This window comes from Carcharodon carcharias, chromosome 9 (assembly GCF_017639515.1).
Source record: "Carcharodon carcharias isolate sCarCar2 chromosome 9, sCarCar2.pri, whole genome shotgun sequence".
Taxonomy (NCBI): Eukaryota; Metazoa; Chordata; class Chondrichthyes; order Lamniformes; family Lamnidae; genus Carcharodon; species Carcharodon carcharias.
In genome coordinates, this window is record NC_054475.1 from 148,258,155 (window position 1) to 148,281,372 (window position 23,218).

Here is a 23,218-nt window from a genome sequence, read left to right on the forward strand (position 1 = left end):
CACATCTTTGCCATTTTGTAGTTTTGGCATTAATTTCTTGTAATTTTGCCAAAACTGCAAGACCAAATGATGTGATTTTAGACCCAAGGGAATTCAGTTTCTGCCTGCCTGCTGATGGAATATAAATCAGAGGCTATCCAGCTTCTGAATCTGATGGCTGTTGCTCTAGTGATGATATTGGTTCAGCTTTGGACTTAATTAAAGTCTGAATTTTGGACTAGATGCTAACTAACTTCTGCATCACAGGATACTTGCCACTACGGTGTAGGACAATTTGAATTTAGGTACATTCCTGGCACAAGAATTGGTTCTTCTTTAGAACCATTGGAAGAAACAAATCAATTGGGGCCAAAATGAGTATTTTCAGCCCAGTTTCCCATCACTCATTTCCTTCAAGGTAGAGTACTATTACTTCTTTGTGACACTATGTTGAGTCGTTTGCCACAGGCGATTGTGATGGACTTTTAAGAATTGCTCATCACTGTGCTTTAACAATAACTTTTCAGCTAAATAAAATGACCATGTGGTGAAATGCTAAGAGCTTTCGGGTAATTGCAGGCCCGAGTTTTGTTCGTACGTGGACCTACAATTATGAGCTAGCAGCTTGAAATGCTCATGTACTTTGTCACTGGCACCTTGCTTCAGCTTAAAATGTGTTGCTTTTAACAATCTGGCTGCAGGTTTCCTCTCAGGCAAAATGATTAACTTGGAGGTTTGATTAGTATTTTCACCCCCACAGGTTAGAGGTTTTTCTCACCGAATACATTTTTATAAAATACAGGATCACCATGCATTCATTTGTTTGTTTTCTGCTCCTCCCTAGTAGGTGAAGATTTCCATTTCATTCACAGTTTAAAAAACCACTGCTTTCTTTTGAAATCCAGCTATTCTATGGGGGTAAAAAACTGTCCTGACACAGTCCACACAAGATAATTGGAACTAATAAAGCAGCTTGTTCTGAACTGCAGTGATAGACATATTTGTGGTATGCAGTAACTTAATGAAGTCTTTCTTTAAATAAACTTCAATAATGTGGGATAAGTCAGCATTAAGACAATACAGCTTTCACACCATTTCCTACTCTTGACTTATTCTTTCCCTAGACCTCAAAAATGTGATACTCTTTGTAGACATCAGTCTTCCCTTCAAGTCAAAGTCATTAGTACATATAGTGAAAATCTGAGACCCCAGTACAGTTTTCTTGAGCAATCTATATTGGGGCCTCAACTTTTCATTATATCAGTGGTGCTCAAACTTTCTTGGTTAAAAGATCCTTTTTCAAATGGATTAATAAATCAGGGACCGTGCATCTAAATTATACTACTGTATAAGACTCGTGATACCAGGGTGCATTTGTATCTTGGCACTCTGATAAGAAATCCTCTTTCTTGAACAAGGTTGAACTCTACCAATCTTGATAATTGTGGGCCTATCTAATGATCTTCAAGCCATTCACAGCACTTCTCCATGAGTGCTGCCCTAAGTGAGACCTCCAGCCCGCTCTGCGTTGCACATGTCTGCTGCATTTCACTTCTGCCTCCTGGCTTGCATCATGCCTGCCTCCATTTGTCACTGATTTGGGTATTGCATGACCATTTTGCAGACAACCAGGAAAGTCTCTACACACCCACTGCACTACATATAGATGGATATTGGTATCAGTTATGGCTTAGTGGGTGGGTCTCTTGCCTCTGAGTCAGAAAGTTCAGCTTTCATGTCCCACTTATAAGGCTTAAGCACAAAATCTAGGCTGATGCTCCGGTGCAGTGATGAGGGTGTGCTGCACTGTTGAAGGTGCAGTCTTTGGATGAGATATTAAACTGATGTTCTGTCTGCCTCACAAGCGGATGTAAAAGATCCCAAAGTGCTGCTTTGATTAAGAGTTGTCCCCAGTTCCCTGGCCATTATTTATTCCTGAACCAAGATCACGTTTTTAAAAAAAATTGCCCGGTCATTATCACATTTATGTTTGTAGGACCTTGCTGTGTCCACATTGGCTGCTGCATTTGCTACATTATAACAGTAACACATTTCAAAAGTATATAATTGATTGTACAACACTTTGGGTTGCACTGAAATTGTGATATAAACGTTATATTTTGCTATATTATTGACATGAAGAACGCAGGGACTTGTTTGTCTAACTTCACCGATGACACAAAGTCCTAAGGGACAATAAGTTGTCCATATGGAAAGAGGATTATAATGGGGTAGACAAATTGAGTGGGCAAAATTGTGGCAGCTGAAGTTCAAACTGGGGAATTGAGAGGTCATCCACTTTGAATCCAAGAATTATGTAGAACATCTAGGCTGGTGTTTATACTCCACACAAGTCTCCTTCCATTTTATCTAGCTCATTTCAGCCTTTTGGCGTATCTTTTTATCCCTTTTTCTCTCATGTACATTATTTACTTCAATCACTTATGGTGGTGAGTTCCACGCTCTGAGTAAAGCAATTTCCCATTTTTTAAATTGGATTTATTAGTAACTATCTTGTATTGATGGCCTCTAGTTTTGGATTTTCCAACAAATGGAAGCATTTTCTCCACATCTACCCTGTCCAACCCATTCATAATTTTAAAGGCTTCTACTGGGTCACCTCCAAATCTTATCTGAAGTAAAAACCTCCAACCTGTTCGAACTTTCCTAATAGCTGTAATCTCTTAGTTTTGGTATCATCCTTGCAAATCCTTTTTTGCACTTTCATCAATGTCCTTTTATTATAGTATGGAGAACAGAATTGTACACAGTACTCTTTATTTGAAGTCTGACCAGGATCCTACACAAGTTTAACATAACTTTATGACTTTTAATTTCATTGGCTGTAATGCGCTCTGAGCTGCCTGGTGGTCGTGAAAAACACTACATAAATGCAAGTCTTTTTTTCTTTCTTTCTTTCTTTTACACCCTGTGAACGGACTAAGACCCCACCCTGTGTATTTTTTTTTATAAAATATATATAGATATCTTCATGGCTATTTCTAATATACTAAAAACTGGACAAAGACCTTTTAAAATGGCTGAAGCTATGGCTGTCTGTGACCCTCGAACAAAAGGAGCTACCTGGCAGTATTGAAGAAACTTTCACCTCATTATCTCTGAAGAGCCACTAATGTGCAAATTCAAACAGAGCTATACAAAGGCCATCTGCAGTTCATAAGCCAGGCTGGCAACAGGAGTCTACTTGTCTGTTAGGACAAAAGGTCTTGAAATCTTCCTTTCAATTCTTAATGGTTGAGACATTTAACAATTTAAGGGACCCAGACAAGGAATACACATCCTTTGTCAAAAGCAGTGTGGAGAGGTGGGAGTTATGTGACATGGACCTTTAGTTTGAGTAATATTGCCTTGTGGAACTACAAGCTCAGTCTGCCATTTTACTATCCTACAAGCAGCTTCACAGAAAAGGACCTCTGCCTGGGTTGAATAACTGGCCCTATCTACACTGTTTCTACTGAGAGTCCTGTATCATTACCAACAAGACTGATTCATCTCTGCATGCCTACCTCTTCGTGTGAAGTCAACACCACTGGAAAAATTAATGAACCAGTATCAGTTTTAAGCCAGCTGACCTCCCTTGAAGAAATACCTCATTGAACTTCGGGACTCTGGAACCCATGTGAAACAATTTTTTTCTCTGTGTCTTTGCTCTGTAAACCTTTCTTTTCTCTATCCCTCTTTTACTGTATGAGTGCATAGGAGGCAACATTTTGACCCTCCTCCCGTGTTTTGAGAGTGGGCAAGTACGCTGGCCGTTTGAGCTCATCCTATCTCGAGTTTGCTGTGGGGTTATTAATAGAAATTAGATCACACCAAAACTGAGGGGTTGGGAAATACGTGACCGCTTATCAAGGGGGAAGCAAATGCTTTTCTGTTTATGGATGGGTAGTGAAAGGAGAAATTAGTGCTGTTTAAATTAACCCCCCTTCTGCCTGTAACAGCCCCTAGAAATAAATCCCAATGCTTTGTTAGCACTTTAATTGCTTTGCTAGCCTGCAATGCTGCCTTTAATGCTTTGTTCACCTCTATCCCTGGATCCTTTAGTTCTTTTAATTAGTTTCTTATATTCTGAAATGTAAGTGATGTTTCTATTTTTCCTGTCAACGTATATCACTTCATGCTTATCTATGTTAAAGTTAATTTGCCACTTAACGGCCTGTTCTGCAAGTTTTCTAATGGTGTCTTGTATTATGTTGCATTCTTCCCCAATGTTAAATACCTTTTTGGTGTCATCTGCAAATGTTCATATTGAGTTACTTGTTCTAAGTCCAAAGTATTTATGTAAGTTTTGAATGAAAATGGTCCCAGAATTGATCCTTGTAGAACACTACTTTTTACCTTTCTCCAAGCTCAATAACTACTCCTTATCCCTACTGTCTTTTTATTTTTAGCTAATTTGCTATCCATTCAACTATTTGTCCCCTGACAATTTGACTCCATGTACCTAGCCTTCACCAAGAGCCTGCCATGTGACGCTCATGGTGAAGGCCTTTTGAAGATTATTTTAGTAATGGAGAGAAGTGAGAAACTGTGGAGGACAAAGGGATTTGAGTGTCGATGTACGCATATCACTCTAAGCTAGCTCTGAGTTTTGATGAGGGGGGGGTGGGGTCGGGGAGTGGTGTGGGGGTGTTTGAGGGACAGCAAAGATTAATAGATCACAGATGCTTAAAGAATTCAATTATGAGGACAAGTTGCATAAAAATAATTTGTATTCCCTTGAGGTTTGAAGGTTGAGGGCGCATCCAACTGAGGTGCTTAAAATGATAACGGGATTTGATGGGATAAATGCAGAGAAACTATTTTCTCTGTGGTGTGGAATCCAGCGACAGGTGACATTATAAAGTTAGAGCTGGGCCATTTAGTGAAATCGGGAAACGTTTTTCGTAAAGGGTTGTGTAAAACTGGAACTTTGCAAATGCTGTGGATGTTGGATCAAATAGAAATTTTCAAGACTAAGTTTGATGTTCTTTTTAAGAGTATCAGCGATACGGAGAAAAGGCGAAAAAATTGAGATACAGATCAGCTATGGTCTATTAGGATTAGAATTAGCAGCAACTTCAAGAAGCTGAATGGCTTACTCCTGTTCCTTTGTTCACCTATGATTTATAGGTTTTTAAAAGCCTTTCGTCACCACCTAATTACTACTTTGGCATTTGCCTTATTCTTTTTTCCAACTCTTTGGTGATGTTAGTCTGCTATACGATAGGCCATAGTCGTTGCTTGATTTCTACATTTTAAAAGCCTGTTCTACTGTGCTCTCCACCACTTTTTGAAGTAAAACAGGTGGGGAGGAAAATGCTGCAGGGATCACAGGAAACTGTCAAACATGATAGCTTTTCCTCTAAATGTTTCCCCTTTGGAAATCTTTCTGCACTATGGTTTAATCAACTGACTTGTTCCCAACCTTTGCCAGTAGTGCTCTGTAACTAACCTCCAGAAGGAATGTAAGACTATGCTGGATTGAATATTTTCCCCTCTGCTTGGCTAAACTGAGTGTATGTTTCACATCAGTTACATTTAATGTGGCCTCAGTATGGTGTGAATGCAATCTGTGCACTTTGTTTATATGATGTGGTTCACAATGATACTTAAAGATGGCAGACTCGATGGACAGATTGGCCTTCCTCTGTGCTGTATTATTCTATGATTGTTTTCTGGGATTGGAAAAAGCAGAAAGTGGCACTGTTGTAATTGTTGTGAAAGAGCTGGTCGAAAGAAAGATTTGACAGTAAGGGATTTTTAGAAATCAAAATTATGCGATGAGCAAGCTTCATCGTGTAAAGCACTGTGCTATAGATTAACATAAAATTTCAGTTGCAAGAATTTGGAGTCTGTTAAGCACATTTGTTTGGTGAAACTTAGTGATGCTTTTAAAGATACGTGTGGTCTACCAATGGCCCACTTTCCAGCAGGCCCTGCTACTTCACGCACCTTTGGATTTCCATTCTTGATTATAGGATGCACCTAAAGTTGGAACTGAGCAAGATTCCTTTCAACTTACCCACTAATGAGAAATTTTGTGAAAATGTTGTTAAGAGGGTAGTTGTCTAGTATCCACAGAGCAATTAAAAAGTCTCAATCAGAACTCTTGGGCAATGCTACCAATAATGTTTACATGCAGCAACAGTATTTCTGCTGATGAAAATGGAATGACTATGGTTGTAAAAAAAAAACCCACAATAACCAAGTTATCTCCTAATATCTCCTCCTTTGGCTTTGTGTCAATTTTGTCTGATTTCACTCCTGTGAAGAGCCTTGAGATATTTTCCCATGCTAAATGTGCTGCATAAATGTAAGTGATTATAATATAATAGTGTCACAGTGATACAGAACCCTAATGCTTCAACATCCCATGACTTGTAGCAGTAATCTGTATATTACATCATTATTTCATACACAGACCCTGATGGATCAGAAATTTGACCTGCATATTGTCAAGGGATTTTAGTTTTATATCTTATATATTATATTTACATATTGGGAAACACCTGTGTTCAGATGGCTTTGGTGGATTCACTGCAAGCAGAATCCACACTTAGTTCTGTCTGAAATGTAGCCCTAATAACTCTTTCAAGGACAAAACTTATTACTGGGAAGTGAGCCATCATATTAATACAGGGAAGACAGGCTCCTCAATTTGTTCTGAAGATAACTGATTAAGATAAATCTGCTTTTTAATCAGGTGTGGTTGGATTTGAATCCGGCATCTACCATGAGGATGTCATGCTAAATACAGCCAGATTGTCATGCTACCTTTTTCAGAATGATGTAGATTTGTGAAACTTGTGCCCAAGTAACCTGGGGGTAAAAACAAAAAACTGCAGATGCTGGAAATCCAAAACAAAAACAGAATTACCTGGAAAAACTCAGCAAGTCTGGCAGCATCGGCGGAGAAGAAAAGAGTTGACGTTTCGAGTCCTTATGACCCTTCAACAGAACTGAGTGAATCTTAGGAAAGGGGTGAAATATAAGTGGTTTAAGGGGGGGGGGAAGAGAAGTTGTGGTTATAGGGACAAGCAAGCAGTGATAGGAGCAGATAATCAAAAGATGTCACAGACAAAAGAACACAGAGGCGTTGATGATGGTGACATTATCTAAACGAATGTGCTAATTAAGAATGGATGGTAGGGCACTCAAGGTATAGCTCTAGTGGGGGTGGGTTGGAAAGGCTAGCAGGGCATAAAAGATTTAAAAATAATGGTAATAGGTGGGAAAAGAAAAATCTATATAAATTATTGGAAAAAACAAAAGGAAGCGGGGAAGAAACAGAAAGGGGGTGGGGATGGAAGAGGGAGTTCAAGATCTAAAGTTGTTGAATTCAGTATTCAGTCCGGAAGGCTGTAAAGTGCCTAGTCGGAAGATGAGGTGCTGTTCCTCCAGTTTGCGTTGGGCTTCACTGGAACAATGCAGCAAGCCAAGGACAGACATGTGGGCAAGAGAACAGGATGGAGCGTTAAAATGGCAAGCAACAGGGAGGTTTGGGTCATTCTTGCGGACAGACCGCAGGTGTTCTGCAAAGCGGTCACCCAGTTTACGTTTGGTCTCTCCAATGTAGAGAAGACCACATTGGGAGCAACGATTGCAGTAGACTAAGTTGGGGGAAATGCAAGTGAAATGCTGCTTCACTTGAAAGGAGTGTTTGGGCCCTTGGACAGTGAGGAGAGAGGAAGTGAAGGGGCAGGTGTTGCATCTTTTGCGTGGGCATGGGGAGGTGCCATAGGTGGGGGCTGAGGAGTATGGGGTGATGGAGGAGTGGACCAGGGTGTCCCAGAGGGAACGATCCCTACGGAATGCCGCCGGGGGAGTGAAGGGAAGATGTGTTTGGTGGAGGCATCATGCTGGGGGTAATATTTACAAAAGAATGTATCTGGGGTCTAGGGATTAATTGATGGCTCCTTGTCAGGCAAAGATATATGTTTGGCCAGTTCTTTTAGGTTTGTTGTGACAGAAATCAATACATTGGCAAAACCTTAGGAACAACATATCTTATGAATATTACTGTAGCCTTAGATTTAGTAAGGGAGTTACTGAAGCATTACAGTGGCAAAAATGAATACATTTTTGTTGTATTTAGCATGATATTTTCTCCTTTAATTCTCCTGCAGTCCATAGGTCAAAAAAACAAGCCATATTCACAGAAACCACATTCCTGTTTAACTTTACACAATTCTTACAAAATTAAACAGTATGTCTGAACTTGGTGTCCGAGAGAGGGGGACAAGTAATTCCATTCAAATATTAATATCTTGTGGTATTCGTTCAAATAACTGTTTGGTTTCAATTCCCTGAATTTAGAAGACAATTAAATTAAAGTCTGCTCAGCCTTAGTTCTCCTTTTAGAAGATGTTTATCAACCTGCCTTAATCAAATCAAGAAGTTTCTCAGAAGCCTTCAAAGAGAGCAGGACTAGCTGGCTTCCAGCACCAGCGAGGAAAGGAGTATTACTTATCACTTTGTTCACAATAACACTATATAGTTTAACTATCACATTTTTCTTAACTATCTGGCAAATTTGTTTGGTAGTTGAAGCTTAAATGAAGGCCTAATGAAATTGAACTGCTTCCTGAAAACTAGGAGCATCCCACTATAAAACTAGTAGTTGAAAAACAAGAGGCTCCTTTCTTCATTAACTAAGCAAACTATGAACTTTGACATCTGCACGGGTAAAATATACTTCTTACAAGAGTAGTCTGAAAGACAGAAGCCAGAAAAAAGCAAAGAAACTGAAAAATTCAACTTGTGCACTACTTTGTATTTGAGAAGGTACGAATGAGAGATTCTGCGTCCGAGTGAAATTTGCTGTCATGAAGTTAAGCTGCTGTATAACTTTCAATAAGGATGATTGATAGCTTGTAGCCTGAGTCACATGATCTAATAGTATGTTTGTTGTTCTTCTGTTACCTGAAGACCAGGAGAACATAAGACAGTTAGTTCCAATTCCAGAAATCGATTACAGTAATTAGAGTTTTGTTTGTCTCTTGGGCAATGCTACATTACCAGATATTGTGCATATAACATGGCACTTGGAGAGGCAGAGTTGGCTGGGAGAAGTATCTGGACCATAGCCTAAATGCACAGCAGTCACTTCTTGTCCATGCCTGAGAAAGAGAAGTCAGACAGAAGCATTGTTCTGGGTCAATTTTTTCACCTACTTTAGCGCCCATGACCTGCTCAGTAGCAGCATTTCCAATATCCTGCAATCAGGACATGTTTCTGCTGCCTCCATGGATCGCCAACTTGACGTGGTGGAGCGGCTTGTGTGCTCCGATGATTCCTTGAGCGATGCCACTAATTGTTCCCGATGGCAGTGTCAGGTGGAGGTGTTGGACAAAATGCCATCCAAAAAGTCCTCAACAGCAGAACAGGGGAAGGAAGACTGTGTGTCTCACCGGCTGTGAAGGAGGAAGGAGGCCACAGTGGCAAGGTGGTCCTGCTCATTGTGGTTTGCCACATCACCAAAATCAGGCAACCAACCTGTCAAGATCGTGTGGACAATGATGGCATCCCAAGGTCACCATGTTAAAATCATGTTCAGGCTACTATCAAGGTCTTGATCCGTGGGTCAAAAATCAGCCTATTTATTTACATGAAGACCCATGGCAGAAATTCATAACCCTGAGTACCTCATCCTCAAACTGAGGGGCTGCTGCCACCGTATCAGCTGATTTTCCAGGTGCTGGTGATTGCACAGTGAGGCCTTAAATATAACACAAATTTTAATCGAAACCTCATTGGACCAGGAAAATTTAAAAAGTATCTATTTTGTTAGATGCTGAAGTAGCTATTTAATTCATCTGCCTGATTTGTACTCTGGCAGATTTTCCACAATGTTAAAACCATAAAAAACAAGGTAGGTTCCACTTGATCCCTATTTGTGGTTTATCACTTATATGCTTTTTAACCTTGGTGCTGTTCTGGATTATGGGTGAGGCTTTACATTCCCCACCATTTCTCAATTTTTAAAGAATATGCCCTTTGCATCTCAAAGAAAGGCCTGTAACACTTCGATGTGTTGACACTTGCTGTTACAGTTTATTAAGGCTAGACCAGCTGATAGGCTGTAGGTTGAGTCCTTTTGATCAATCAGACTGTTCACCCCACCTTAATGCGTGGGCATACATCATCTTATACCTTCAGGCATTGAAGAGAATGCCTCATTATGGGACATAAACTGATGTGCGTTTGCATGTTCAAATTGAAGTTGTCTTCCCCTCTGGTTAGAGCAAAGCAGAGCTCAGCATGTCTTCGAAGTGTTTGAGAATGCTCTTGCTAGAATCCCAGTTGGCTCAATACCATCCTTTCACATTCAATCAGAACATGAGGTTATACTGATCAGAGAGGGATTTGATTAAGACTTCAAGTGCTGCAGTTCTGTCGGGTCATCTTGTTTGAGGTCAACTAATTAGCATATGTCAATACTATATGATGAAATGTGCAAAGCTTGAAATAAAATTGCTATACTGCATACATTGATATTAAAATGTAATCAATATTAGAACATATTGAATGGTTAAGTGGAACTGGAATTCAGCAATGGAATACAATTAATGATATAATTTGTACTAGATATTTTTGTAATTTATTTGCAAGAGAATGGATGGGAATGAGAGAGAAAATTTCAGCAAATCAAAACATAAGGCAGTTTAAAAATATATATATCTGGGCTCCTGATGCACCTTTGCTGTTATTTGTTGAATAACAAAGGGCAATTAATGTAGCCACAGCATGGCATGTGATTTTGTCTCAAACCTGCTTGACAATGCTAATCTAAAATGGGCCCATCGTGGCAAATTAGCATGTTGAGCACAGATCTGACTTAATCTTGGCCTTATTCACACAGGTATAATTTCAAGTGATAATTCAAAAAGTTCAATTTTTACCTGAGCGTACAAATAGAGTGTGGGGTGGGAGGAGGTGGAATACAAAGAATGGGTCGATACATTCATAATAAAAATAACTACCCTGGGCACTCGGTATTTAAAGGTAGAACCATTGACCCTGATACTTACAGTGTTGCATATTCAAAGTAGGAGAGGGAGTTGTGGACAGGAAACCCAAGAGTATATTGCAGGAGAGGGATGAGGAAAGTAGACAGATTACAGTGGGATTTACAGGTAAACTTGTTGGACTTGTAGGAAACACTTCTGATCCTCTTGGTTCACAAGCAGTGCTGCAAAAGCTCTTACTTCATAGTTCAAGCCCTTTTCACTGCCACATATCTGCTGGGTTTCCTGATGCCAGGGAAACTTGGTCAACAGCTAAAAATAAAGAGGTTGTTCAAATGGAGGCAGGCTCTCTCCTTAAAGTATTTTACAGATAGACCTGCCTCCTGAGAGTGGATTGGTCGCTTTCCCAGTCCCATTTCTGTTAACATCAAGTGGGTGGGTTTGAGGCAGTTTGGAGTCTGGTTTGAAATGTTTTAAATCTTAACTTCTCACCCAGTCCAAACCCATCTGTTTTTTGGGGTTAAAATTAAGCCTTTTCTTTGCAAATTAAAACAACTACTGAAAGCAAACACGTGTAGAATAGTAGCAACAGTCATGAGAAATCAACCAGCAACTACCTTGTAAGTAGTTGATGAGCCCTTTAAATAGCGCTTGTTGGAGAAGTCCTTCCTTTTGCTGGATGAGTATTTGTGAGGTTAAGAGAGGACATTGGCTGGAACACAGAATTCCAAAATGGCAGCACTAGTGTCAAATCAGTGTTGCATGTTGATTTGCTTTGATGTCATGACTTGCCTTCTCTGCATCCACCTGTCGGATGTATTTCCTTTCAACCACACAAGCCAGATTCAATCCTCTCTGCTGAGCCATCTGATCTCAGGTAAATCATAACAGGCCTCTGTAACAGAGGATTGTGGAAAGGAAAATCATCCCAAGTTCTTGCTCTTGATTCTAAGCCAGTGAGCTCAGCTAGAAATTGAATATCTGGGCATTGAATGGTAACAGAATTGAGACATCCTCTGACACTGAATGCTTATACTTGACCAAGATAACAGAGGGTGGCCAGTGCATATACCCTTGCAATGGAGGTTATGGCCTTCGAAGGCAGAGCTGAAGGGATAAAGTTGGAAGGATTTTTTTTTCGGAACTGTGATGAGGGGAAGTTTCTTCACCCGAAGAGTTGCGAATCATTTGAATTCTCTACCCCTGAGGGTTGTGGATGCCCCATCGTTGAATACGTTTAAGGCTGAGGTAGTCAGATTTTTGATCTCTGTGAATCAAGGGACATAGGGAGTAGGCAGGAAAATGGAGTTGAGTTCAAAAATCAGCCATGATCGTATTGAATGGCAGAGCAGCCTCGAGGGGGCCGTATGTTATACTCCTGCTCCTATTTCAAAAACAAAAAGTGCTGGAAAAACTCAGCAGGACTAACAGCATCTGTGGAGGGAGAAGCAGAGTTAATGTTTCAAGTCCCTATGCCCCTGCTTCAGAGCAGACCCTTCTTTATATGCACTCGAAAAGTTAACTCTGTTTCTCTCTCCACAGATGCTGCCAGACCTGCTGAGTTTTTACAGCATTTTATGTTTTCGTTTCAGGTTTCCAGCATCTGCAGTATTTTGCTTTTATTCTGCTCCCATTTCTTGCGTTCTTATGAATTGCACCAGATGCCTCATTGGTGCAATCATTATCACACATGCATTGAATGTCTGATGGATGTATGCAGAGATGGTAGGTTATGACATCAATCAATATGCAACACTGATTTGACACCAGTGCTGCCATTTTGGAACTTGGTGTTCCAGCCAATGTCTTCTCTTAACCTCACACTTATTCATCCAGCAAAAGGAAGTACTTCTCCAACAAATGCTATTTAAAGGGATCATCAACTACTTACATGGTAGTTGCTGGTTGATTTCTCCTGACTGTTACTACTATTCTACAAGTGTTTTCTTTCTGTAGTTGTTTTAATTTGCAGAAGTCTACAAAGAATGGGATGGCAGGTGGTGAAGGAGTTTTTGCTGACTTCAAGGCTTCTGCACAGAAATGGGTGCACTAGTAGGCGTTCCTCTTGGGGTACAGCATGACATGGAGAATGAGCAGAGGCAGAGCAGGGCAAGCTGTTGAAAGAGGGAGAAGGAGGGGAAGAGGGGCTCTTGGAAGGAAGACTAAATTTGCCTAAGATGTTCAGGGAACAATTCTCCTCCATGAGCCTGAACGAGAAACATCTGCCCTTCAGTATGGATACCTTCTCTGAAATCTGCCTGTTGCAGCAACATCTGCAACTTCATTATGACAAGGACTGCATTGCCAATGACTGTGAAGGTGACCATGGCCATGAACTTTTATACACCTGTCTTCTTCCAGGCTGGAGCTGAAAATATTTGCAGTTTGCCATCCTTTCATTCTCTCTCTTGGCAGAGATGAGCTCGTGGAGTGAGCATGCCACTTCTGGATAATTGCAGCTTTTTCTATCATGCAGAGTGCCACTGATTGCACGCATGTCACTTTGCAGCTACCACGTCAGGTCTGCTCTGTACAGGAACCAAAAGGCATTCCACTCCCTCCAAGTCCAGTTGGTTTGTGACCATAGGCAGTGAATCATGTAGATCAATGCCTGGTATCCTGGCAGCAGTCATTATACCTTCACTCTGCAGCACTGCATTGTGCCATCTGTATTTGAGCTCCGTGACAAACCAAACTGGATGACAAGGGCAATCCGCTGATGACATGGTTGATTTATTCCAGTGAGCAACGCGCACACATGTATGCAGCATGCGTACAGTGAAAGCCATGCTGTCACATGGAATGTGGTAGGGCAAACGATTGGCCTGCCTGTTGGAACAATGTTTCCACTGCATGTACTACTGCTGGAAAGAGCTCAACCGCACTCAGCAGAGCAGATGTCAAGATTTGTAATGGCTTGTTGCATGCTGCATAACCTCGCCATCGTGAGGGCACAATATAGCTTGCCATGAGTGATATTGTGATCAGCCGGAGCGTGAGGAGGAAGAGGAAGGGAGGAGGCAACTTACACAGGCTACCCACGAAGGACTGATACAAATGCAATACCAGTAGCCACAACCCCAATTCCCCGATCACCAAAAATCCCACACATGACCTGATATTCCTCTGTCGCTGACCATCACAGCATCTGCTTGTTTGTAATGTAAAAGTTAAGACCACCACAACATTCTAAACAAAACTTAGAAATCAAACTCTGCCACATTGTATACAAAACATCAACTAATCAACCCATTGTTTTTCTTTTAAATTCACTTTTATGGGACGTAGGTGTCGCTGGCTAGGCCAGCATTTATTGCCCACCCCTAATTGCCCTTGAGGAGATGATGGTGGTGAGCTGCTTTTTTGAACCGCTGCAGTCCCTGTGGTGTAGGTACACCCACAGTGCAGTTAGGGAGGGTTTTCCAGGATTTTGACCCAGCAACCGTGAAGGAATGGTGACATATTTCCAAGTCAGGATGGTGAGTGGCATGAAGGGAACATCCAGGTAGTGGTGTTCCCATGTGTCTGCTGCCCTTGTCCTTCTAGATGATAGTGATCGTGGGTTTGGAAAGTGGTGAGTGTCTGCAGTATAGATGGTACCCACTGCCACTGTGCATTGATGATGGAGGTAGTGAATGTTTGTGGAAGGGATACTAATCAAGTGGGCTGCTTTGTCCTAGATGGTATTGAGCTTCTTGAGTGTTGTTGGAGCTGCGCTCATCCAGGCAAGTGGAGAGTATTCCAAGACACTCCTGACTTTTGAGTCTTGTAGATGATGGACAGGCTTTGGGGAGTCAGGAGGTGAGTTACCAGCCACAGGATTTCTAGTCTGTGACCTGCTTCTGTAGCCACAGCATTTATATGTCTAGTCCAGTTCAGATTCTGGTCAGTGGTAACTCCCAAGGATGTTGACCGTGGGGGATTCTGTGATGATAATGCCACTGAAAGTCAAGGGGCGATGGTTAGATTCTCTCTTGTTGGAAATGGTCATTGCCTGGCACTTGTGTGGCACAAATGTTACTTGCCACTGGTCAGCCCAAACCTGGCTATTGTCCATGTCTTGCTACATTTGGACATGGACTGCTTCAGTATCTGAGGAGTCGCGAATGGTTCTGCACATTGTGCAATAATCAGCTAACATCCCCACTTCTGATCTTATGCCGTTGCCTGTCCTAGTGCCCCTGCTCAGTGCTGTCCCAATGGCTGCAGCATGGCTGGTGGAAAGCTGCTGACATTTAGTGGAGGGCACTGCAGATGGTCTTGGAGGATAACCTTGAGCAACTTAGAGCCTAAAAAGGCTTGGCATGGGTGGTTTCAGTCTGAGCTGCTTAACAGATAACAGCAAGAGCACTGGTAGCCCTCTGGGGCAGTGCCTCAGCAATCCTAATAACCTTTCAAGCCTCTTTGCACACTGTAATCCACATCCACGATAGTCCAGAGCTGCTCAAAGATCGTCCTCATCCAAGTGTTCTACAGCAGGGACCTCTGTGTGAGGTGGCTCCTGCACTATTCTTTTCCTGCCCTGGCTGCAGAGCTCTTGTATGCAGTGTCTTACCATGTGCAGATTCTGCCTCTAATCTATCTTCCAAGAAACACGTAGTGTCAGTATCTGAGCTGGTGGCTGCGAGTGTGAAATCAGGTAATGGTGCTGTGTCTTCATCAACACTCTTTTCTTGGTGATCCTCCACTGTGCGCCCAGGTTGCACTGCTTGGCTATCAGAAAGGGGAACTCTTTCGAGTACAAGCACGTTTCCATCTGTTAAGATGAAGTTACATTGTTTCATAGTCTGCCATTGTGAGATTTGAACTCTTGATAATCTTTTAAATGAAAACCAAATCAACAAAATTGGGATAAATCAGGCACAGCCCCTAATTCAGGTCAGCTGTAAAACCAAGGACAAAAATTTAAAGGAACCTTACAAACTTTAAATCAAAATGTGATTAAAGGGGTCAACAAAACACCCCAGTCCCCGCGGTGCCCACCGAGCACGGAAGGCCTCGAGAGTGCCAGCAGACACCGCGTGCTCCCTCTCCAGGGACATCCGGCAGCGAACGTAGCCGCGGAAGAGGGACAAACAATTGGGCGGGACTCCCCCGTCGATCGCCCGCTGCCTGGACCTGTTAATGGCCAACTTGGCCAGGCCCAGGAGCAGGTTCACGAGGAGGTCCTCCTCCTTCCCGACCCCCTTCCGCACCGGGTGCCCATAGATCAGGAGCGTGGGGCTGAAGTGCAAACAAAACATCAATAAAAGGTTTTTCAAATAACTAAAAAGGGAGTGCAGCCTACAACACCCTATGTATACATGGTCCACGGACTCCACAAGACCGCAAAAAGGGCACGTGTCCTGAGAGTCCGTGAACCTATGCATCCTCTTATTATAGGGGACTGCTGCATGCAACACCCTCCAACCCAGGTCCCCGATAGAAAGGGGGAGGACACCTCCGTAGAGGGCCTCCCATCAGGGGCCTCCACCGCCGGACGGCAACAAGGCACGCCAGGGCGTGTCCGGTCGACGGACAAGGGCGAGAAAATGGAAGGTGTGCAGCAGCAGTCCGTACAAAAAGCCCCTCTTTGCCGTGCCAAAAGGCACGGAGGGCATGTCCCCGAGGCGGCTCATATTGCGGGGCACCAGCACCCGAGGGAGGGTTCGGGGCTTGGGGCCAATGTGGAATTCTGTCCGAACAGGGGAACGTTCAGACGGAAGACCACCACGCACCTGGGCCACCTCAAGACCCAAAATAACGTCGGGTCCGAGCACGACCGTTCTCAGGTCTTGGATGGCATCGGCTGCGACCTGGACACTCACAGACGCGCGTCGCGTCAACTCCTGCGGGAGCATCCAGCCCAGTCCTCCGCCACCCAGCACGTCCCCGATCCTGGTCACCCCTGTGGCCACAGCCCTCCTCTCCGCCAACCACTGAAAAGGACGGAGGGGCGGATTCCTGAGCAGCGGCTGTCTGATGATAGCCGCTACTCCTGACGGGGGAGAGCTGCGTCGCGAGGCGACTACTTTCCAGACTTTGATCAGGTCCTGGTAAAAGACGGGCAACGCCTGCAAGGAGCCACCGAGGCCCAGCTGTTCTATAAACAGGAGCTGCACGTCAAGATGTAACTCCTTCGAGTACAAACCCGTTTCCATCTGTTTCAGATGAAGTTATGTTGTTTCATAGTTTGCCATTGTGAGATTTGAACTCTTGATAACTCTTTCGAGTACAAGCCCGTTTCCATCTGTTTCAGATGAAGTTACATTGTTTCATAGTTTGCTATTGTGAGATTTGAACTCTTGATAATCTTTTAAATGAAAACCAAATCAACAAAATTGGGATAAATCAGGCACAGCCCCTAATTCAGGTCAGCTGTAAAACCAAGGACAAAGTTTAAAGGAACCTGAACTCTTGATTTTGGGGTTACAAACCCAGTACCATAACCATTTGGCTATTTAGGCCAAGCTTAGTCTTTTGCCATTGTGAGATTTGAACTCTTGATAATCTTTTAAATAAACACATTTCCATCTGTTCCTATTCAGATGAAGTTACATTGTTTCATAGCTTGCCATTGTGAGATTTGAACTCTTGATCTTGGGGTTACAAGCCTAGTACCATAACCACTTGGCTATTTAGGCCAAGCAAAAAGTTACAGCACCCAACATGGGGCTCGAACCTACAACCATGAGATTAAGGGTTGCATGCTCTACCGACTGAGCTATCCAGGAGTGAAACAAATGAAACTTTTTATAGAGACAGTTGCGTGTAACTCTTTCGAGTACAAACACATTTCCATCTGTTGCTATTCAGATGAAGTTGCATTGTTTGCCATTGTGAGATTTGAACTCTTGATACTCTTTTGAGTAAACCTGTTTCCATCTGTTTCAGATGAAGTTACATTGTTTCATAGTTTGCCATTGTGAGATTTGAACTCTTGATACTCTTTTTTGAATAAACCCGTTTCCATCTGTTTCAGATGAAGTTACATTGTTTCATAGTTTGCCATTGTGAGATTTGAACGTTTGATCTTGGGGTTACAAACCCAGTACCATAACCACTTGGCTATTTAGGCCAAGCAAATCAATGTCATCACTTGTAACTCTTTCGAGTACAAACACGTTTCCATCTGTTCCTATTCAGATGAAGTTACGTTGTTTCATAGTTTGCCATTGTGAGATTTGAACTCTTGATCTTAGGGTTACAAACCCAGTACCATAACCACTTGGCTATTTAGGCCAAGCCCTTTTTTAAGAGTTAATTCTCCTTATATAACTCTTTTGAGTACAAACCCATTTCCATCTGTTTCAGATGAAGTTACATTGTTTCATAGTTTGCCATTGAAAGATTTGAACTCCTGATACTCTTTTGAGTAAACCTGTTTCCATCTGTTTCAGATGAAGTTACATTGTTTCATAGTTTGCCATTGTGAGATTTGAACTCTTGATACTCTTTTGAGTAAACCTGTTTCCATCTGTTTCAGATGAAGTTACATTGTTTCATAGTTTGCCATTGTGAGATTTGAACTCTTGATCTTGGGGTTACAAACCCAGTACCATAACCACTTGGCTATTTAAGCCAAGCTAACACATTTCCATCTGTTTCAGATGAAGTTACATTGTTCGCCATTGTGAGATTTGAACTCCTGATACTCTTTTTGAGTAAACCTGTTTCCATCTGTTTCAGATGAAGTTACATTGTTTCATAGTTTGCCATTGTGAGATTTGAACTCCTGATCTTGGGGTTACAAACCCAGTACCATAACCACTTGAAAGGCACAACTGTTAATGGTTTGTTAATTGCTTACACAGGTGGGGTGCATTGTTTAATTAACTGCTTGGATCACTGACTCGAGTGTTGTAGGTATCACATTCGCCTCACACGTGAAGGTCCCCGGTTTGAAACATGGCTGAAGCATAAAGAGGGACTTCCCTGGAGCTGGAGAATGTGGTGTCCACTTGCACACTTCAGACCTTGCGTGACCGGTGGCACCATGGGGGCTGGAGTGCTTCAGCAGTCCCTGAAACAACATTTTGATTTAGTTAAGTTTCCTTTGGAGCTTTGTTTTTGTTACAGTGCCACTTTAAGGGGCTATCACTTTAAAAAGTAGCAAATTAACAAATAAATTAAAGTTGTTTTTGCTCAGAAGAGTATAAAGAGAGACTTCCCTGGAGAAGGCAGCACGTGGTGTTCTCTGGCAAGCTTGAGGCCTTCAGTGGGGGCTGGAGTTTTTTTTATTCGTTCGTGGGATGTGGGTGTTGCTGGCTAGGCCAGCATCTATTGCCCATCCCTAATTTTTTAAGAGTCAACCACATTGTTGTGGGTCTGGAGTCAGTTGTAGGCCAGACCAGGTAAGGACAGCAGATTTCCTTCCCTAAATGACATTAGTGAACCAGATGGGTTTTTACAACAATGATTTCATGGTGGTCGTTAGACCTTTTAATTCCAGATTTTTATTGAACTCAAATTTCACCTTCTGCCGTGGTGGGATTCGAACCCAGCATTACCCTGAGTCTCTGGAATACTAGTCTAGTGACAATATCACTATGCTGCCCACTTCCTCCTTGGGCCTCAAAATGACATTTTAATTTAATTTGGTTAAGCTCCTTTAAATGTTTTTCTTTTACAGTGGCCCTTAGAGGCTAGCAACTGGTTTAATTGGCCTTTTAAGAAATTGTTTATTTGGTTAATTTGTTAAATCGGTACACAAAAGAATGTAAAGAGAGACTGCTGGGACTCTGGTTTGGTAAGTAGAAAGCAGACATATGTAATGCTACATTGCGCAGATAAATCTATTATCAAGAAAAGTATTAATATCTAGTTTCATACTTCACCAACTGGCTTGGAATCAATAGAACAGGAGAAAGGTAGTGTGGGGAGTAGGGTGGAAAGTAAGAGGTGGATGCTTACACTATCTGCAGCTTGTATGACAGAAGAGATTGTGGGATGAGGAGGAGATGGGATATGACATGGAGGATTAGGTATGAGGATACCATCATTGTCGCTGACTTCGGCCCTGCCACTGTCCACAGCCACAGCTGTACAGTCATCCCTGTATTTGCCAGCACTGTTCCTCCATGGGTTTAGGAAATGTAGGCTTGCCACTTGCCCACCACTTAGCTCCTGCTGTCTTTGGTTGTGCACCAACTTGTCCTGAAAGAGCGTGAAGAATGTCAGTGAGTGTTGTGCAGTCTATATGGGTGAGGTGTCTGTCAGGGTTGAATAGCTAGCAGTGTGTGCAAATTGAGTTGTAGGTCTGAAGATGCATTCACTGACCTTGACAACTTGTGTGAGGTCATTGAGCTTCTTGCCGCAATACATCCACAGACATAGCCCCAGAGGATCAATCATATCCCACTGCCTTCTGGAAGTATGCCCAGAGAGCTACCTGCCACCCCTACCACCACCACCACACACACACGCACACACACACACACACACACACACACACACACACACACACACACACACACACACACACACCCCCCCCCCCCCCCCCCCCCCCCCCGCCCCCCCCCATTGTGGATACACACCATTGCTAGTCCTTTCTGTCTCCTCCGTCAATACCTCCTGGGGGCAGCTTCTGAAATCTTGTGCTTGTTCTCTCCCTTGTTATGCCATTCCTCAGTCATTCCTATGTCAGTTTCACATCAACCATGGACCACTGTCCCAGCCGCAGTGCACCTCAGGTGCAGCTTGTTTTATGCAGCGCAGGCTAGAAGCGGTGCCAAACACACACACGGTATTGGCTTCTGCTGATATGTCCAGGCAATGAGCAGAACAGTTAGTGCTGGCTGGGTGCAGAGACTATTCAAATGAGCACGCAACAGAAAGTTGGTGTGCTACCTGCAATTTGATCAGTGGCCACAGGTTAATTGCGCATTGTACCCTTTGTGCCCATTTTCGGGGGCTGTTCAATTTGGCTGCCGTGATGTTGGATGACATTTTTTCAGTGTAATGCTGGAGGGCTGTATTGTTGCAGATGCTGTCTTTCAGATGCAATATTAAACTGAGGATGCATCTATATGTTCGGATCCCATCATACTATTCAAAGAGCAGGGAATGGGTCACCCATTTAAGACAATAGATGAGAAAACATTTTTTCTCTCTGGGTTGTAAGCCTTTGGAACTCTGCTTCCACCACCTTTTCAGGAAGAGAAAATTTGAATATTTTTTAGGCAGAGCTAGGTAGATTCTTGATCAGCAAGGGGGTGAAAGGTTATCAGGGGTAGGCGGGTATGTGGAGTTGAGGTTACAATCAGATCAGCCATGATCTTATTGAATGGTGGAGGTGGCTCGAGGGGCCAAGTGGCCTATTCCTGCTCTTTATATGTATGTTTAGGTAAATTAATGAGTCATTTATTTCACTGCTGTATTTTTTTTTCAAAACAACAATGAGTACATGACAAAATTAAATGATTGGTTGTGATGATTTTTGTTAGACAGGAATATTAAGTATCAAGACAAGTAGATGGAGTTAAAACAGATTAGAGATGATCTAATTGAATGGAGGAACAGGCTTGAGGTGGTGAATGGTATTCTCCTGGTGTTATGTTCCTTCCTGAATGTGCTGGGACATCTGAGGATGGGAAAGTTGGTATATAAATGCAAGTTACTTCTTTTGGGGTTCGGCACAGATGCGTTGCACTTTTTACATTTGTGGGGTACCCCAATACATTTTTTCTTTGCCACTTGTTTATCCTGAGATGTGCTTAATGTTAAAGGTGTTATATAGATGCAAGTTGTTGTTGTTGTAAGTTGGTTATTACTGGGCTTTTCCCCAACAGGCTGATCAGATAGGTGGCTCTCTAAAAACACATTTACTGTGCATCTTTCTTTGTTTCCCTTATCCTACTGTTCATTCGAAAGGAATGATATCAGCACATTTAATTTAACATTACGCTGCTACTGTAGTTCATGGTGTTTCAATGGCAAATGACTATTGGTGATCAGCTTTCAAAATGGCACTTCTGCTGGATAAGTATAAATGGGAAAGGGGAAATGGAAAGGCTGATAAAGAAACTTTCTGACAGTAATAGCTACTTAAAAGAAGAATGCTGACCACAAAGTTCATTGTTGTTTCACTCAAGGTTGCAGGGAGCGATGTCTGCTATATTATTGCAGGTACTGGTAACCAAACCAGTCTAGCAAAGTTGTGATCTAGCCAATCTTTCAGAGAAAATTTCATTAGAGCAAGACAAGGCATTGAGGTCCCCAAAGAACTTGAGGTTTCACTCCTTTAAATCTCATTTTATATTGAAAGCTGTGAAATTTCCAGAACCCTTTGTTTATTGTGCCGTGGTAAAAGTATTTGAAATAGCTAGGTCAATGCTGTGCAAGGAACAAAACTATTCTGTAATTGCTTGTGAAATAATTGAATGAACTGCTTTATTTTTCATTAGAATGTTTCATTTTTTTTCTATGTACGTAGAGAATGTAATTTGTAAACGTTTTCATGATTTTTAAAATATAATTTAGGAAACCGACAACCTGTGTTTTTATATATAGATTCTTTAGCAAGGATATATTGTACATAATATAGAGTTGGCCTGGGTATGGTTCCAAGGGTGCCAACAGCTCTCTAATACTCTGCTCTAATGGGCATTTTGTTTTTTTACTTGGGCAGTCATTGTTGGCAGGCTGTTAATCCATGGAACTAAACACAAACCAGGGATCAAATCTGGGGACCTTCCTTGTTTGTATGGCTTATTACTGTAACAGGCGGTGCCTTTGGAGGAGCCTATTTCTGATTTTTCTGCTTTTATTACATGCACCATTCCCCCTAAGAAAGAGGACGGTTGAGCAACCTGGTTTGATTGCTCTGCCATCCATTAGCAGTACAAAGGAATAGCCGATAGTGGGTCATCCTCTTTATTCCAACACTTTTGTTGAAGGGACAGGACAAAATATCACCTTTTGTTATTTACTGATTTGATGGAACTTTGATTGGAAAGTGACCCCAAAAAAAGCTAAAAATGAATGCCTCAGCAGCTGTAGCATTTGCAGTACAGGCTTGCATATGCAGGCGGAAAAACCCAGGAGCGATGTCAAGGTTTAGCTATCCGGGAGTGAACATTAGCCTTAAGCTCTCCTGTGCAGTCACATCAGTTCCTTATCCTTAAATTCTCATACATCCACCAGGTGTATCAAGCTGAAAATCCTTGTTTGGTATCATTTTCTCTGCTTTTTTTGAGGTATAGATTATAACTATTAACAACAAATAGATCTGGTTATTCTAAATCATTTATAGTGCCACAAAATGAGCTCTCATTTAAGGTACTGTGCAA